Source organism: Ranitomeya variabilis, chromosome 3 (genome assembly GCF_051348905.1).
Source record: "Ranitomeya variabilis isolate aRanVar5 chromosome 3, aRanVar5.hap1, whole genome shotgun sequence".
Lineage (NCBI taxonomy): Eukaryota > Metazoa > Chordata > Amphibia > Anura > Dendrobatidae > Ranitomeya > Ranitomeya variabilis.
In genome coordinates this window covers 565,157,921-565,172,182 of record NC_135234.1, presented here as the reverse complement: position 1 = coordinate 565,172,182, position 14,262 = coordinate 565,157,921, and the positions used below count along the sequence as shown (strand labels likewise).

Sequence of the window (14,262 nt, the reverse complement as noted above, 5' to 3'; positions counted from 1 at the left end):
ATTCCCTATGTAGATAGAGGTTTAATTGATGAAAAAACACGGGAATATCTGACCAAAACCCATCCCATCACACCGGTATTCTATATACTACCCAAGGTTCATAAAAATCTTGAACATCCTCCAGGCCGTCCCATCGTGGCCTCTACGGAATCAATTCTTTCTCCGCTTGCTATCTTTCTTGAAAAGATACTCACTCCTCTTATACGCAAATTACCATCCTTTTTGCTCTATACAGGTGACTTCCTACACCAACTACAGAAACTGACTTCCCTTCCAGGAGATCTTTTATTAGTTTCCCTGGACGTTAAGGATCTCTACACCTCGATCCCGCATTCACAGGGGATCCTTAGTGTAAAACATCTACTCACCGTTTCACAGCTGAATCCTGACATTATTGATCTCTGTCTTGACATTCCTGACACTAGTACTAACCAATAATTTTTTTATGTTCGAGGACCAATTTTTTCTACAGACCAAAGGCACCACGATGGGCTCAAATGTATCCCCGCCGTCTGCTAATAGTTATATGGCCTTGTTCGAGGAAGAGATCGTATACCCTGACACATTGTTTCAGGCCCACTGCCCCTTTTGGAAACGCTACATCGATGATGTTTTATGCTTATGGACAGGCACAACACAAACTCTAGATCTCTTCTTCCATACCCTCAATACAGCATGGCCTGGTCTCAACTTTACCATAACTAGCAGCACAGAACAGGTAAACTTTTTAGATACCATGGTCATGAGGGATGAACTGGGAACCCTCAAAACTGACTTGTACACAAAACCAACTGATAAAAATAGTCTCTTGCATTTTCAGAGTCTACACCCCATTGCCACCAAGAAGTCCATCCCCCGGTCCCAGTTCAAAAGAGTGCAAAGAATAGCCACTGAACCTAATCTCCTGAAAATTAGAACTGATGAAATGTACTCTATATTTAGAGAACGAGGCTACCCCCCTAACTTACAGACTGACGCCATTAATCCTCTTATCACAGCGCGCTCATCTGCCAGCAAAAGGATCCCATTCGTTCATGTATACCACCCGTACGTACATATTCTACATCACACAATTAGACGCCACTGGAATATATTACGTACAGCTCACCCGGGTATTCCTGAATTTCAGGAACATTTTTTACCGTGCTATAAACGCCCTGCTAACATCCGGGACTCTTTGGTTAGAGCTGATTTTGGTGGGAACAAACAAGACACTATGCAACTTTTTCTCTATAGACCCAAAAATGGCACTTTTCCGTGCCTGCACTGCAACCAGTGCAACAACGTCATTAGGGGTGACCATTTTTATCATCCTCACTCAGGTAAATGGTACAAGGTCAAATGTTTTTCGACTTGCGAGACGTCTTTTGTAGTCTATGCTATCAAATGCCCTTGCGGTCTTCTGTACATTGGGGAGACCACCCAGCCAATCATATCCTGTATTTCTAAGCATAAGTCGAACATTCGTTGCCAAAACATGCTGCTGCCGCTCCCATTTCACTTAATCTCCAAGGGAAACAATATATCACAGCTAAAGTTTCAGGTCCTAGAACACATTCCAACACCTAGACGGGGGGGGGGGCAACAGAGTTCACATTCTAAAGAAAAGGGAAGCATTTTGGATTCATGAGCTTCAGACCCTTGCACCAAAGGGCCTTAATAGGGATTACGACCCATTAGCCTTTTCCTAAAACTATATATTTTCTAGGCATTATGTTAGTTTAGTCATAGTTCGGCCTCATGGGTATATAATGCAATATACATAATCTGTTATTTACTATTTTATGTCAATCTCCATACTTGTATGTGGTTGTGCTACCTTTATGATGTTGCTAATTTATCTGTCTTTTTCTGCAGAGTCGCCTATATTGACAACTTCACGCAAGTCACCTCCCTGATCCCTCCCTACCCTTGGACTCTCCCTTCCTCTATTCCCTACCCGACTGCGATCTATTTGCTTATCTCCTTTAGGTATACAGTATATACATAACATGGCCCTGTCATATGTTTTATTACTGCCCTCTTCTTATAAGTATTATGCATTCCGATGTTTATAAATGCTTCCATACCAGCCTCCTACATATAGTGATCATGTGATCACTTCGGCTGCCAGTTGCCATGACCACAGCGTCTGCCCAACAACACAGGATGCATGCGTCATACCAGTGACGCTTTCCGGTCTCGGTGACTTAATCGACCTCATTCACCACTTACCCCTGCATGTCTGACATGCAGCGATCAGGTGACCGACCTAGTTGTCAGTTACTATGACAACTGAGCGTGCCAGATAACACCGGAAGCACGCGTCACAATCCATAGCGTACTTCCGGTATCGGCAACACGCGCGGTCCTGCCCACTATCTATTTAAACATGCCCAATATGCCCTGTGTCATTCAGCTAGCAGCGGACACCGCGTTGAGGGACTTCACTCTTTCTCAGTACATGGGTAAGCAACACTCTGCACTTGGCATTACCTCCACCCTGTATTCTCCTTGGATATACATCTCAGGCATAATGGTCTTTCACCTTTATATTATATATACCGCAGGCACGCTGATTTATCAAGTACGCCCCTCTTATGAAGCATCCTAATGCACTTTGTTTAATAGGTGAGCCACAATTTAGCGCATTTTTTCTTTTTGGGCCCAATTATCAACAAGGCTATATATGCTCAGGACCATTTCTAACTAGCTTCATATCTTATGGATATGCTCTTCCTCAGACTCAGTTATTCATTATACATAGGTTTTTTCCTTACAGACTCCTTCACCATTATTACTTGGTATCCTAGCGACTTGATGCCATAATACACGTGATACAGTCTCCTTTTCATGGTGAGATTTATAGGCTTTTATTTGTGTTGGACAACGCGTGCCCCTCTAAATAGGGATGGCACTTATATATGTTCTCTTCATATACCTTATATTGCAGCTATCACACTGTTTACCAATCCATTTTGAAACCGCAGTAGATGTATAGCCCCTTTATGTTTTGTCCACATTGAGCGACGTGTATTAGGTGAGAGTTCTTATATACTTCTCATATATTTGGTGTTTGTCCGTATTCTCCCTATACTATGGCTATTTACTGTTATCCATATGTCATATTTCAGCCACGGTCTATTACAAACCTGGAGTTTTTGGGCCTAAATGTGACATTGTTCTTTAATCACACCCGGTTACTATGCCGACATTATACACTATTTATGCCACCTATTCTGTACACCTTACCATAGAGTTTTCTTTCTCATCATTTGCAGGGAAACTATTTTCCCTGATAGGTCCATTTGTGTTTACACCTCATTTCAAAGACTTACCTGATGTCCAGAGACATCTTACATATTTATCATATAAGCAGTCGGGTATGTAAAATTTTCCTTTTACCCTCTCCTTACCTCTCCTACCCTCTTATCCATCACAATTCACTCAGTTGTTGTGAGGTTTATCTCATTATTTCTTTTTTGTTTTTTATTTTACCCATTATTGTAGTATATACTAATACAACTATCTGTATTCTGTTCTGTTATGTATTTGGAACGCAGTATACTGAAGAAGGTCTTGTGTTGACCGAAACGTTTAAATTTGGACTGCCACCAAAATAAAAAAGCTATTTCAAAATCATCACCATAATTAAGTTGAGTGCCAAGTTATTTATTCATTATATGTCCACTGGTTTGGGGAACCTATCTTGTGCATCAACACAGCTGTGCCACGATATATTTCACCACTGAGTTGTGGTTCAGCCTCCCCCTCAAAAAAAGTGAGATTCAAATTCTCACAAAGTGGATATACTAGAGTCCTGTTAGTTTGTGGTATATTAGCCAGCCACTTTCTGCCACGTACATTGTGTAGTGTAATATACTGGGCTTGAGTTTTGGTGCAGTCTCCCCCCAAAAAAAAGGAGATTTAAATTATCAACAAGTTTATATACACCTTTTACCTTGTTTTACAGTACCATATAACTGTTGTTTTTTTGGTTACATTTTCCCAAAAATGAGGAAGTCTGGTGGAAGAGGCCATGGGCGGTCGTTGCCAGCTGGTAATGATGGTGGTGGTGGTGATGGTGGAGCATCTGGTGGTAGTGGGAAAAGCAAAATAGCACCTAAGTCTCGAGGTGTTGAGTCAGCATCATCGTCTGGCTAGACAAGGCCTCGAAGGCTCCCTTCTCTGGGAGTAGGAAAACCGCTTTTAAAGCTGGAGCAGCAGGAAAAAGTTTTGGCTTTCCTTGCTGACTCAGCTTCTAGCTCTTTTGCCTCCTCTTCAGAAAGTTCCAAATATAAAAGCAGCGAGTCGTCAGTGGATGCTCCCAGTCAGGAACAAGTGGCTTCCTTGTGTCCTTCACCCAAACCAAAAGTGAAGGATGTGGCAGGCGACACTACAGGTTACTCCATGGAGCTCTTTACACATACCGTGCCTGGTTTAGAAAGGGAAATTGTTAACAGCCCATTACAAGATGAATCGGACATGGAGTGCACAGATGCACAGCCACAGTTAGATTATTATGCTGTTCCATTGACTCAGATCACTACATTGCCCTCGCAGTGTACTGAGCCAGAATCTGACCCTGATGAGACTATGGTGCCCCGTCCCGAACGCTATAGCACCTTACACGGTGACACAGAGGAAGGTGCACATGACATTGAAGAGGAGGTGATAGATGACCCAGTTGTTGACCCAGATTGGCAGCCATTGGGGGAAGAGGGTACCGTTGCCAGTAGCTCAGAAGTGGAGGAGGATGATCCGCAGCAGCCATCTACATCGCAACAGCTGTCATCTGGCAGGCCCGTATCAGGCCAAGCACGTTTGGCAAAAAAAAAAACAGTTTTAGGACAGCGTGGCCATCCGGTGAAAGTAGCACAGCGTGCAATGCCTGAAAATGTTATCCATAGTAGGAAGAGTGCAGTGTGGCAATTTTTTAACCAAGATCCGAATGATCAGTCAAAAGTTATCTGTAAGAAATGCTCACAGACATTTAGCAGAGGGAAGAATCTCCAAAATTTAAATACAATGTGCATGCGTAGACATTTAACCAGCATGCACTTGCAAGCCTGGACTAACTACCAAACGTCCCGTACCATTGGTGCACCCGCTCAGAATGAAGGTAGTCAGCAACGCTACATTGCTTCCCTCACTGTAAGCCCATCAGTTAGGACACCACCAGCACCAAATGTGGAGGTATCGTCGCAAGACCAAAGCAGTCAGGGAATCACAAGGTTCTTGGTAGGAAACACTGTATGTAGGCCAACATCAAGAATACCATCACCAACCCTCTCTCAATCTGCCATGTCCACCACCACCCCCGCTAGTTCCACCATATGCAGCTCTCCAGTCCAGCTCACCCTACAAGAGACTCTCGTTAGGAAAAGGAAGTACTCATCCTCTCATCCGCATACACAGGGTTTGAACGCTCACATTGCTAGACTAATCTCGTTAGAGATGATGCCCTACTGGTTGGTTGAAAGCAAAGCTTTCAAAGCCCTGATGGCCTACACAGTACCGTGCTATGACCTACAAAGTCAACACTTGTTTGCGAGAAAAGCCATCCCAGCCCTCCACCAGCATGTCAAAGACCGCATTGTCCATTCACTCAGGCAATCAGTCAGTAGAAAGGTGCACCTCACAACAGATGCATGGACCAGTAGGCATGGCCAGGGACGTTATGTGTCCATCACGGCGCACTGGGTTAATGTGGTGGATGCAGGGTCCACAGGGGACAGCCATAGTGGGACAGTTCTGCCTAGCCCATGGTCTAGGAAACAGTTGGCTGTAGGCGTTTGCCACCCCTCCTCCTCCTCCTCCTCCAGAAGCGAAAGCTCGTCCACAGAGCGCAGTCGCACGACCACTCCATACGCAGCTGCCAGTGTTGCACACGAGGTGTCCCATTATGGAACAGCTAGTGGTAAGCGTCAGCAGGCTGTGTTGGAAATGAAGTGTTTGGGCGACAACAGACACTCCGCGGAAGTACTGGCCGAGTACTTGCAGCAAGAAACTCAGTCATGGCTGGGCAGTGTACATCTTGAGGCAGGCAAGGTAGTCAGTGATAACGGAAGGAATTTTATGGCTGCCATAGCCCTTTCAGAACTGAAACACATACCTTGCCTGTCTCACACCTTGAACCTGGTGGTGCAGTGCTTCCTGAAAAATTATCTCGGGTAACCAGCCCTGCTCCTGAAGGTGCGAAGACTTTGCTCGCACATCCGCCGGTCGCCCATACACTCCAGCCGTATGCTGAAACATCAGCGATCGCTGAATCTTCCCCAGCACTGCCTAATAATCGACGTTGCAACAAGGTGGAACTCCACACTGCACATGCTTCAGAGGCTGTGCGAACAGAGGCGTGCTGTAATTTATTTGTGGGAGGATACACATACACGGGCAGGCAGTTGGATGGCAGACATGGAGTTGTCTGGTGTGCAGTGGTCGAAGCTACAAGACCTCTGTCAAGTCCTTCAGTGTTTTGAGGAATGCACACGGCTGGTAAGTGCAGATGATGCCATCATAAGCATGAGCATCCCACTAATGCGTCTGCTGATGCAAAGTTTGATGCACATTAAGGAGCAGGCGTCTGCAGCCGAGGAGGAGGGAAGCCTTGATGACAGTCAGCCATTGTCTGCTCAGGAAACTCTCCTGGACGAGGTGGCGGATGAAGAGGAGGAGGAGGAGGATGATGGGGATGAATATTTATGGGAGGAGGATGCTTCTCAGGGGGCAATAGAAACTGGTGGCGTTGCAATGTCAGGTACAGGGTTTTTGCGGGACACAAGTGATGTTGATTTGCAAGAAAGTGCTCCTCAACCCAGCACAAGCAGTGAATTGACACCTGGAACACTGACCCACATGGCTGAGTATGCCTTGCGTATCCTAAAAAGGGACCCCCGCATTATCAAAATGATGACCGATGACAATTACTGGTTGGCCTACCTCCTGGATCCACGATATAAAGGAAAATTACAAAATATCATGCCACATGAGAACATTGAACAAATATTGGCTACCAAACAAGCAACTCTTGTAGACCGTTTGGTTCAGGCATTCCCAGCACACAGCAGCGGTGATGGTTCTCACATGAGCAGTAGGGGCCAACATGGCAGAGGTGTTAGAGGTGCACAAATATGAAGTGGCGTTGGACAGAGGGGTTTTATGACCAGGTTGTGGAGTGATTTCGCAATGACTGCAGACACGACAGGTACTGCTGCATCGATTCAAAGTGACAGGAGACAGCATTTGTCCAGTATGGTTATGAACTATTTTCCCTCCTTTATCGATGTTCTCCCTCACAGGTCATTCCCCTTTGATTATTGGGCATCTAAAATAGACACCAGGGCGGAATTGGCAGAATATGCATTACAGGAGCTCGCTTGACCAGCTGCTAGTGTGCTATCAGAAAGAGACTTCAGTGCTGCTGGTTCAATACTGACCGAAAAAAGGACACGTCTGGCTACCCTAAATGTTGATGATCTAACCTTCATTAAAATTAACCAATCATGGATTTCAAATTATTTTGCCCCACCTTCCCCTGCTGACACGTAGCTTGCCTGAAAAATGTCTTGCTTTTGTCCTCCTCTTGCTGACTGCTCCAATTCCTCAATTTGAAGCTGCTGAATGTCCACCATAGGCCATTTTTAAACCTCCCTAAATGGGCTAACTCCCCCCACAGGGCCGTGGTCACCACTTGGCGCAAGCACCCGTGTGAGTGCTGTTTGCCTGGACAGGTGGGTGTTCCCACTCTTGGGTGACGGCACTGGCACATGGTACAATGAAGTGTCTCTGATGGTGGTGGTGCACAACCAACGTCAGACACACTGTCGTAATATGAGGGGCCCTGAGCCAGTACCGCTGCCCATGAGAGAGTGTTCCCCCCAGCTCGAATAGTGCTCTACCAATTGCAAAACCTACCTCTCCCTGCTCCACCCCTGTGTAGTCTGTGCAGTTAAATCCTTCAATGGCACTGCCAATACAAATTTGTTGAAATGATAGATGATAGTAAAAATATAAAGGGGCCCTGACCTCCATTTAGACCAGATAATACTTTGCGCCAACTACCACTGTCTGCTACTCAGCAGAGGAGCCCACCCCTGTACCTAGCTATGCCACCTGTTTGTTTATGAACATTTTTTTGACAGACATTTAGCCTACTTACTTATTTGGGCCTAGTAACTGTGTCAGCCAGTCCTTACAGTTGTCCTCCACTGAACAAAGCTATGCAGCCTGTGTACTCCTGTTGCCAATTTTGAACTGCATTTAGCCTACTTTTTTATTTTAGGCCTACTACCTGTGTCTGTCTGCACCACTCCTTACAGTTGTCCTCCACTGAACAAAACTATGCAGCCTGTGTACTCCTGTTACCAATTTTGAACTGCATTTAGCCTACTTTTTTATTTTAGGCCTACTACGTGTGTCTGTCTGCGCCACTCCTTACAATTGTCCTCCGCTGAACAAAGCTATGCCGCCTGTGTACTCCTGTTACCAGTTTTGAACTGCATTTAGCCTACTTTTTTATTTTAGGCCTACTACCTGTTTCTGTCTGCGCCACTCTTTACAATTGTCCTCCGCTGAACAAAGCTATGCCGCCTGTGTACTCCTGTAAACAAATTTGAACTGCATTGAGTCTACTTTTTTATTTTAGGCCTACTACCTGTGTCTGTCTGCACCACTCCTTACAATTGTCCTCTGCTGAACAAAGCTATGCCGCCTGTGTACTCCTGTAACCAAATTTGAACTGCATTGAGCCTACTTTTTTATTTTAGGCCTACTAACTGTCTCTGTCTGTGCCACTCCTTACAATTGTCCTCTGCTGAACAAAGCTATGCCGCCTGTGTACTCCTGTAACCAAATTTGAACTGCATTGAGCCTACTTTTTTATTTTAGGCCTACTACCTGTGTCTGTCTGCGCCACTCCTTACAATTGTCCTCCGCTGAACAAAGCTATGCGGCCTGTGTACTCCTGTTACCAGTTTTGAACAGCATTTAGCCTACTTACTTTATTGGGCCTAATAATTGTCAGCCTCTCATTACAGTTGTCCTCCGCTGAACAAAGCTATGCCGCCTGTTTAGTCCTGTTACCAGTTTTGAACTGCATTTAGCCTACTTTATTATTTGGGCATATATCTGTGTTTCCTCGTCATCCTGCCCATTGACCCAGACCACTACATTCCCCTTGCACTACACAGCCAGAATCTGACCCTGCAGAAAGTCTCTTTCCCCTTCCCGCATACTATACCACCTTACACGGGGACAAAGAGGAAGGTGCAGATGAAAGTGCAGGTTCCTTCATCAGGTGGGGGGGCATACTCGTTGGCGACGTCACTGGCACAGGTCCCCTCATAGTACGCAAAAGTGTCTCTGCTGGTGGGAGGCGCCCCGGCCATCAGACACACCGCTGTACTTTGAGGGGCCCTGTGCCAGTGCCAATGCCAATGAGTGGGCCCCCACTGCTTGCTCAGGATCACAGCACTTGCAAAGTTTAAATACTTCCCTCTCCCTGCTCCACCACCATGACGTAGTCTGCGTTTCCTGGGCCCACGAAAAACTTGAGCCAGCCCTACCCCCCCACAACTTTAGCCAAATGACCCCCAATTTTCAATGCCTAACTATTATTATAAGGTAAATTAAGATTGACAAGCTTAAGTAACAAGAATTGATGTTTTTGGCATTAAAATGGGCACTGTAGGTGTTTTCCTGTCCTCCACTCACTGCCGACTTTGATTTCCCATTGACTTGCATTGGGTTTCGTGTTTCGGTCGGCCCCCGACTTTTCGCAATAATCGGCCGATTTCACCCGACCCGACTTTTGAGAAAGTCGTGTTTCGCGAAACCCCGACTCGATCCTAAAAAAGTAAAAGTCGCTCAACTCTAGTGTTTGGAGCTCAGGAAATGGTGCATCAAGGCGTAGAGCAATGACAAAACAGAATAAAATCCAGCTAAATGATCTTGAGAAAAAACTTCTTTCTTTTTTAACTGAAAGTGCTCAGCAGAGAATAAAACTGTATGCATGGGGCTGTGTGTGAATTTATACTGTATGTATGGGACTGTGTGGAGTCTCATATTGTATGTAGGTGGCTATGTGGGGACATAATGCCTGTGCCTGTGAGTTGTTATCCTCATTGCAGTATGGCTTATGGTCTCCTTTTCTTGTCCTGATTGAAGGAAGGGGGTGAAATGTGTCAGAAGAAGATGCCATCCATTAAGCTAAGCATACAAGTGTTCAGGCCATAGAGAGTCTATATATATATATATATATATATATATATATATATATAGTAGTCCAAAAAAGGAAGCAGCACACCACTGTCTGTGAATAAGGAGCTATTTTATTTAGCCCATGATGGCGATGTTTCGGTTCAGTGTAGTGAACCTTTTTCAAGCTTTTTTGGACTACTACATGCAAGGTTTGGTATATACCTGTGGAAGCTTTTTTGCCCCCAGATTCTTTCCATGCTGAATGTGCTGCTCTATTTCTTATATATATCTATATATACTGTAGATATATATTGGATAGTCCATGTCCATAGAAACGTGACTATGAGATGTATGGATGATTTGTGGTTTAAAATGGGTTGTCCACTACTAGGATGACTGCTTCTTAAACAAAATGTTTGGCCCTGATTAGTGTTGAGCATTCCGATACCGCAAGTATCGGGTATCGGCCGATACTTGCGGTATCGGAATTCCGATACCGAGTTCCGATATTTTTGTGATATCGGAAATCGGAATCGGAAGTTCCCAGTGTATGGTTCCCAGGGTCTGGAGGAGAGGAGACTCTCCTTCAGGCCCTGGGATCCATATTCATGTAAAAAATAAAGAGTTTAAATAAAAAATATGGATATACTCACCCGTCCGGCGGCCCCTGGACCTTACCGATGTAACCGGCAGCCTCCGTTCCTAAGAATGAGGAGTTTAGGACCTGCGATGACGTCGCGGCTTGTGATTGGTCGCGTGAGCAGTCACATGAGTGGTCACGCGACCAATCACAAGCCGCGACGTCATCAAAGGTCCTAAACTCCTCATTCTTAGGAACGGAGGCTGCCGGTTACATCGGTAAGGTCCAGGGGCCGCCGGACGGGTGAGTATATCCATATTTTTTATTTTAATTCTTTATTTTTTACATGAATATGGATCCCAGGGCCTGAAGGAGAGTTTCCTCACCTTCAGACCCTGGGAACCATCCAGGATAGCTTCCGATACTTGTGTCCCATTGACTTGTATTGGTATCGGGTATCGGTATCGCCGAAAAAACTAGGGCCATCAGTCCGAAAAATTGGGAAAACTTTGAAAGTGTCTCCAAGTGCAGTGGCAAAAACCATCAAGCGCTACAAAGAAACTGGCTCACATGAGGACCGCCCCAGGAAAGGAAGACCAAGAGTCACCTCTGCTTCTGAGGATAAGTTTATCCGAGTCACCAGCCTCAGAAATTGCAGGTTAACAGCAGCTCAGATTAGATACCAGGTCAATGCCACACAGAGTTCTAGCAGCAGACACATTTCTACAACAACTGTTAAGAGGAGACTTTGTGCAGCAGGCCTTCATGATAAAATAACTGCTAAGAAACCACTGCTAATGAGAGGCAACAAGCAGAAGAGACTTGTTTGGGCTAAAGAACCCAAGGAATGGACATTAGACCAGAGGAAATCAGTGCTTTGGTCTGATGAGTCCAAATTTGAGATCTTTGGTTCCAACCACCATGTCTTTGTGTGACACAGAAAAGGTGAACGGATGGACTCTATATGCCTGGTTTCCACCGTGAAGCATGGAGGAGGAGGTGTGATGGTGTGGGGGTGCTTTGCTGGTGACACTGTTGGAGATTTTTTTTTAAATTGAAGGCATACTGAACCAGCATGGCTACCACAGCATCTTGCAGCGGCATGCTATTCCATCCGGTTTGCGTTTAGTTGGACCATCATTTATTTTTCAACAGAACAATGACCTCAAACATACCTCCAGGCTGTGTAAGAGCTATTTGACCAAGAAGGAGCGTGATGGGGTGCTACACCAGATGACCTGGCCTCCACAGTCACCAGACATGATCCCAATCGAGATGGTTTGGGGTGAGCTGGACTGCAGAGTGAAGGCAAAAGGGCCAACAAGTGCTAAGCATCTCTGGGAACTCCTTCAAGATTGTTGGAAGACCATTTCCGGTGACTACCTCTTGAAGCTCATCAAGAGAATGCCAAGAGTGTGCAAAGCAGTCATCAAAGCAAAAGGTGGCTACTTTGAAGAACCTGGAATATAAGACATATTTTCACTTGTTTCACACTTTTTTGTTAAGTATATAATTCCACATGTGTTAATTCATAGTTTTGATGCCTTCAGTGTGAATGTACAATTTTCATAGTCATGAAAATACAGAAAAATCTTTAAATGAGAAGGTGTGTCCAAACTTTTGGTCTGTACTATATATATATATATATATATATATATATACATATATATATTTATATATACACTGTATATATACATATATATATATATGTGTATGATACTAAACACCTTTTCCTAGATCCCCTATATACATACTATTATTTTAGATTTAGAGAACTCAACGCCATTTAATATGTAATACTCACTTCTTTTGTGTTTTTCGGGATTTTATTTTGTGTTTTGCCCCTCACATTTTTAATGTATTCATTTTAGTTGATTTTCAAGTACTAATAAAATTAGTCTTACAAAAGCTGTACATCCATTTTACCTGAAGCACAGCTGCTACCTAAAGAAAGTGAGCTTTTATTCCTCCTGCGAGCCGCTGGCTTTCCATCGTAGAGGTGTGGCCAAAGCAGCTAGAGTTAATACTCAGTATACACTGAGCGTCGGCTGTACGCATGCTCTGACGCTTTGATTGATAGATCACTCTGAAATACATTGGATTTGTACAAAACAAATTATATGCATCATGTTAAGCAAATCTTGTCATTTCGTTTTAAGTGTTTATTTAAGATCCCTATTATTTTTTAAACTATTAGAGTTATAAAACAGTATTTATTTTTCCACAGTGTTTTTATAACTGCAACAGATTCAGCAGTATTGCATAGTAATTGCTACTATTGGAAAAGAAATCGATGTAATTGTCTCCAAAACAACTCCATTTGGAAGAACACAACAAAATATGGCAAAAGTGACTTTTTCTTTAGAACATGTGCACACATCGAAAATATGCATCGCATTTTCTGTGTATAACAGTTAGTGTTGTAGATTAAATTTTATGATATTCCATCCAAATGTTGTTGTGGGAATAAGTTGGCGCTGGGATTTTGAAGTCTGCAGCATGTCACATTGTACTGCAGATTTCACCCCTTGCAATGGATGGATAAATGTGGGTAGTAGAACAGCTACATTTCCACAACAAAATGTTCAAAAGTTTTTCTGCTGAGGATTTTCACAGATACGACCGGTGTACACATAGCTTTAATATTCAGATGGATACTTCAAGATATATTTTACTACTGACTTAAAAAACTCCCTACAATAGTGGATTTGAGTAGAAACTTTATTCTTGTGGAGCACAACAGACGTGTTAAATTGTCTAGAATGTTATGTAACTTGCTTCTTCACTGTGACTGAGGATGATAACTCCTTGCGCAGACATTATTTTCCTGAGCTGTTAATCAAAGTAGAAATTCAATAGCACATAATATTAAAGTGATAATGGTTCTAGCGGTTGATGTTTTTTTACATTAGCAATTTTTATGCTCAGGAAAGGACATCTGTATAAATAATGGACCACATACATCCACCGTAAATGGTCTTGTCACATAACTGAAGGCTGAGAAGCTCTCAGGAATGTTATGTGACATCTGTCATCATAAGTGGTCCATTCCAAAGGTATAATTCAAGGTCTGCCTGTTAGATTTATACACACATCCTCCAACAGAAAGAAGAACACATTGCACGAACAAAACCTCCTGCTGTTCATTACTTTTTTTAATGTGTCATCATTTTGAGACTGCGGCATCCTCAGGTTCCCGGAACATACGGTCTTCCTGTAAAACATTCCATCTTGGAATTCCATGATCTGTCATAACTTCGCAAGAGGGATTTCCTCTCCATAAAGTCTGACTAACACCTTGGATACCTCATTACAGTATTCACACTTAATGAATATAAAGAACTTCCAGCTCATCATGACTCACTTGCTTATGGAGAGAGCATGAGACACAATACCCGCTGCCAAAATAGATCTTGACGTGAAACTGAAGAAAAAAAATGTTCAAGATTGCAAATGAAAGGTTCTTTTCATAAACGGTATATTTGACTTTTTCAGGGCAGTGT

At 43.7% G+C, this 14,262-nt stretch overlaps 1 long non-coding RNA gene across 1 annotated transcript; it reads left to right on the top strand.

The window, feature by feature from the left end:
* The first annotated feature begins 2,269 nt into the window (after positions 1-2,269).
* Positions 2,270-2,996, top strand: LOC143818391 (uncharacterized). Its single transcript, XR_013224509.1, has 4 exons — positions 2,270-2,447; positions 2,550-2,610; positions 2,762-2,835; positions 2,933-2,996. It is a non-coding gene; the product is annotated as an uncharacterized LOC143818391 (long non-coding RNA).
* The last annotated feature ends 11,266 nt before the right edge of the window (positions 2,997-14,262 follow it).